Source organism: Bos grunniens, chromosome 18, assembly GCF_055505025.1.
Source record: "Bos grunniens cultivar Pamir isolate PY7600 chromosome 18, Bosgru_T2T1.0, whole genome shotgun sequence".
NCBI classification, from domain to species: Eukaryota; Metazoa; Chordata; class Mammalia; order Artiodactyla; family Bovidae; genus Bos; species Bos grunniens.
The window spans coordinates 3,912,965-3,918,368 of NC_141182.1; the positions used below are offsets into that span (position 1 = coordinate 3,912,965).

Below are 5,404 nucleotides of genomic sequence, written 5' to 3' on the forward strand. Positions count from 1 at the left end.
CAGTACTTGGATACAATCTCAAAAACGACAGAATATCTCTGTTCGTTTCCAAGGCAAACCATTCAATATCATGGTAATCCAAGTCTGTGCCCCAACCAGTAATGCTGAAGAAGCTGAAGTTGAATGGTTCTATGAAGACCTACAAGACCTTTTAGAACTAACACCCAAAAAAGATGTCCTTTTCATTATAGGGGACTGGAATGCAAAAGTAGGAAGTCAAGAAATACCTGGAGTAACAGGCAAATTTGGCCTTGGAATACGGAATGAAGCAGGGCAAAGACTAATAGCGTTCTGTCAAGAGAATGCACTGGTCATAGCAAACACCCTCTTCCAACAACACAAGAGAAGACTCTACACATGGACATCACCAGATGGCGAACACTGAAATCAGGTTGATTATATTCTTTGCAGCCAAAGATGGAGATGCTCTATACAGTCAGCACAAACAAGACCAGGAGTTGACTATGTCTCAGATCATAAATTCCTTATTGCCAAACTCAGACTTAAATTAAAGAAAATAGGGAAAACCACTAGACCATGGTATGACCTAAATCAAATCCCTTACAATTATACAGTGGAAGTGGGAAATAGATTTAAGGGACTAGATTTGGTAGACAGAGTGCCTGGTGAACTGTGGACAGAGGTTTGTGATATTGTACAGTAGACAGGGATCAAGACCATCCCCAAGAAAAAGAAATGCAAAAAAGCAAAATGGCTGTCTGAGAAGGCCTTACAAATAGCTGTGAAAAGAAGAGAAGCAAAAAACAAAGGAGAAAAGGAAAGAATTGAATATTTACTGTTCAATAAATATTGAATTTTCTAAGCCACAAATTTTGGCTTAGAAAAGGCAAAAACTTTACTAAGCATTTAAATTTATTCCTCAGAATAAATCTATGAGTCAGATACTGATGAACTGGATTTAGAAAATTGCTCCAAGTCACACTGTAGGGGAACTGAATTGTAATTCACACAACTTGGCTACAGATTCCTCATGCTTAGCTGCTGTGGGCTGTTCACTCTTAAGTTTCAGTCTACATGAGACCGGAGGTACGGAACAAAAGATAGATTCTGCAGTTAAAGGTTTCACAAACAGAGGAGACAGGGAGGTGATCCAGACAGTTGTATCCAGGGTAACACATGCAAATAAAGAGCAGGAGCAGTAAGAAGGAAAATGGGAAACACTTCAAAGAACAGAAAACATTTGAGCTGGGAAGCAAAAAAACAGGAGTTTAAGGTAAAGAACAGTGTGTGTGTGTGTGTGTGTGTGTGTGTGTGTGTGTGTGTGTGTGTAAATGTGGGAATGTGGGTGGCAGCGTCTCCAGCCAGAAGATCAGGTTTGATTGCGAGCAAACTGCGAAGCAGCAGGAAATAATTGGATAAATACCAACTAGTGCTACAGGTGAGGTGTGAGAGGCAACCAATTTAACACAATGGATTTGATGAGAAAATAAATGTTCCTATAAGCGTGGGTTTTGGATGCCTTAAAAAGACATCTCATTCTGTGGGTGATGTGCCAGAGAAGATTTTAACCAATGAAGGAAACACTGATGTTGTAGAAAGATGACTGGCCGTGTTGAGATGACAAGAGAAGAACATGGGCGAAGCACAGATGCAGTTTCACAGGGCCATCATCGTTCTCTTAGAGAGGGAATGATGCTCTGTTTTATCAACACCCTTAACAGTTCTTAGGAAACGCACAGTGTGAACAATTCAGGGAAAAATAGTTAACTGTAACCTGGAAATAATTGCCTAAAAGGGAGAGAAATGTGGTTCCACTGGAGCAAGTCTGTACAGACAGGATGACTCTCTTCAATATGGAAAGTAAATACAATTGAGGAATATAGCGTGGGAGCTAAAAGGCACCGCAGGTTAAGAGAAGAAGTCTTGGCTCTGAATTTCTAGGTAATTGGCTGTTGTGTTTCTGTCAGGGAAAATTTTAGATCTTGGTAAGATATGCAACTGCTCTAGGGCAGTTTTGGTCAATGAAATAGGTGAAGCGTATTACCAAGGTGATTTCATTGTCAGAACTGCAGGACAGACTTCATCCACAGGGGTGATCACTGAGGCTGTAGGCGTGAGGGTAACTTTACAGTCGTGTGATAACTGTGGTTTCAGTGGCGTACAAAGAAGCTCAGAACGTTTTTCCCAGTGCACCTACTGTTCGACCTAGTTTGAGACTCAACAAATTCACCATCATCACCATGAATTAAATTCTAAGCACTTATGTTCATTTGACCTTACACTACGGCTTGCATGGGCATGAATGCACGCACACACACTCACTCAAGGCACAAGAAAACATGGTGTTACAGGATTTAGGTTACCAGCTGCAGCACATTCCCGAGTCCCTACCCAATCTGTTTGAATTCAGAGCCCATGCTAAATTCACATATTTGAAGGTACTTCCAAAGAAGTTAAGATAAAGCCTTTTTGCTGCATGATTCCAAGAGGTGGGATTAGGACAGCAAAAAGAAATTCCATGGACATGCATTTAAGCTAAATACAAGAAAGATACCAACAACCATCTAGGCTGGCACCCAAATAAGAAGCTCCCTGGAGGCTACCCAGCTAAGGGCAGATACTCACCATGGGAAGTGAGGAGGGCAGGGTGGGTACCAAACACAGTGATTCATCTAGTCCTTATGGTGATGCTATAGAGACATTTTATTTCTATTACTCTTATTTTATACATGAAGAAAATGAGGCAGTAACAGGTTAAGTAACTGACATCGTGCCAAAAGTGAGGACAGGGAGGAGCTAGGATCAAACCCCATGCAGTCAAACCGAGAGTCAGGCTCCGTCTGGAGACGCTTCAAGCATCAGAACATATGGTTGAACTAAGCAACTTTTACCTTCCCTTCTAACCTTGAAACTTGATGATCATATGCACTCAGCTGGCTGACATATTCTTATAAAATACACATGCACAGCATCTCCTTGATGTTACACTGCCTGTCACATTTGGAAATTCTGAGGAAAAAATAAAAATCCTCTCTCTGAAGGTCATGCATGAGCAAGTGCTATAATGTGAAAAAAATTGAAATCCTAATTTGAAGAAATGCTCCATTTGCATCTACATGCAGCCTTATGATTTATAACAGGGTGACTTTTGAGCTCAAATAGAAAGTTTTCCAGTGTGAGTGATTCTTCATTTTCCAATTTCAATGGGAGCTTGAAAATCAAAATTTTAAAAATTAGTTCATATGTATTTTGATTTATATTAGAGTGATTAAAGATAACATCTCCAAAGTTTTCTCATTGGACATACTAATCATCTTTTATTGTAATCACATTGTAAGAGACAAAGGAAATCTCTAAAATGACAATGCACAAAATATTAAAGAAAACCCACCGAACGGTGTATTTATATATGTTAGCTGGCCATTGTGAGAATATCTGTAAATACAAATAGCCCACTTGGTAACTGAGAGAATCTCATCAATACAGGAGGGGGTTGTTTTGAAACTTAGTAAACATTGATAGCATTTGATCCCCATTATATAACTTTCAAAATCCTCTCTTTTTCCTCGATTGTTATATATAGATATATCACTAATATAAAGAGATCATCAACAAAGTATTAACTCCAACTCTATATTGCAACAAAATACATAATCATTCAGGAGTAGAATCGTTATATGTATTTTAACTTCTTCTTCAATCAGATTTTTTATCTGAATATAATAAATATGAGCTATTTGCCATTTTCATGGGATAACATATTTTTTTATCTCCTTCTCCCCACGGTAAGCAGAGAATAGCAGGAGTAGTTATTGAGATGAAGGCAGTGAGATATCAGTGTGAAAGATAATGCACGACCTGGTTCATCTAAATGGGTTGGGAAATTTCATTTCCACTGTGTACCATGACTCCTAGAGAGGCAACTTTCTATTTCAGATGAAAACTCTATCATAAATCATCAAGCTTCATGCAGATGCAAATGGAGCATTTCTTCAAATTAGGGTTTCAGTTCCTTTCATAGGAAATGGGAGTTTTATGGTTTTATTTCCATAGGTCAGCATAACTTGTCAGACTTGGTTATAATCAGTGTTAACACAGCTCCTTCCGTCATATTCTTCCAAACCACGCAGTTTTACATGAAAAAAATGGAAGTTTAATGAACAACTGACAGGTACCTGATTTCAGCCATGTTGCTGCCGTATACGGATGATGAAATAGTAACCTGGCAAGAAGCCTAAATGGGAAATTACACTTATATAACCTGTTGTCTGCATTTTTTCTATTAGAAATTGCAAAATCCTGATCATTTCTTTCTTACCAAGATTTTCCCAAATTGCTCTTCTTTTTCTTGGTAATTTTGCAGAATTTACCAACAGTGTTATCATGCAGTGGAATTTTTGGATCTCTTTACAGCTCGAGTAATTAGGAGTTAAGTGGACATGCCAGAGAAGTCAGTGGAGTGGAGGACACGAGGTTTCCATGGGAGGGATGTCGCTGTGCCATATGCTGTGCGGTTATAATGCGTTGAAAACTATGACGTATTCTCACAAGACTCTCCTCCTCTCAAGATATCTGCTGGTATGAAATTTACTGTGTTTGTGTGTGCTCCTTTACAAACGTCAGGTTAAGTGATGTGGAGAGAAGGAAGGGGCAAGAAATTCCAAATGGCACACCTTCTGGAGAAAGATTTGTGCTAAATCCTTGAAATGGTAATTGGGTAAGTGTGATAGCCAGAAAATGCTAACCAGTTCACATTTTCTGCATGTGAATACGACTAAACTTTAGCATTTCATCTTCATCCACCCAGTCTCAGATTCCATTGTCAATAGCAAGACTCATGTGTTTCTAAATATTATCTTTGACATGAATAAATGATATTAAAAAACTGACCAGAAATTACTAATTATGATTGCATTGTTTCTCAAAGGAGACTATTCATTATGGGTTGTCAGGCTATTTTTACAATATTTTAGATGCCTAGAATATTTTATATATTAAAAAGTATATACATGTATAATATGTCTATGTATACATATATATGGGCTTCCCAGGTAGCCCAGTGGTAAAGAAGCCACCTGCCAGTGCAGGAGACCTGGGTTTTATCCTTGCATCGGGAAGATCCTCTGGAGGAGGAAATGGCAACCCTTTCCAGTATTCTTGCCTGGAAAATTCCAGGAACAGAGGAGCCTCACGGGCTAGAGTCCATGGGGTCACAAAGAGTCGGACATGACTGAGCATGCATGTGTGTGCATATACACACAGACACACACACGTGTGTTACGTGTATATATACAACACAAATATTATAGATAGTAATTTCCCCACCTAAAGAATAGTGTTAGCAAACAAAAGCAAAATATTTACACTGAGGATGGTATACTAACTCTACTGAAACAATTTCAACAAAAGGTGATTAACAGCCATTTATCAGTAGCTGTATTAA

At 38.7% G+C, this 5,404-nt stretch overlaps 1 long non-coding RNA gene across 1 annotated transcript; it reads left to right on the forward strand.

The window, feature by feature from the left end:
• Nucleotides 1-1,142: 1,142 nt before the first annotated feature.
• Nucleotides 1,143-4,547, forward strand: LOC147352950 (uncharacterized). The gene is made up of 2 exons (XR_015145266.1): nt 1,143-1,234; nt 4,375-4,547. It is a non-coding gene; the product is annotated as an uncharacterized LOC147352950 (long non-coding RNA).
• The last annotated feature ends 857 nt before the right edge of the window (nt 4,548-5,404 follow it).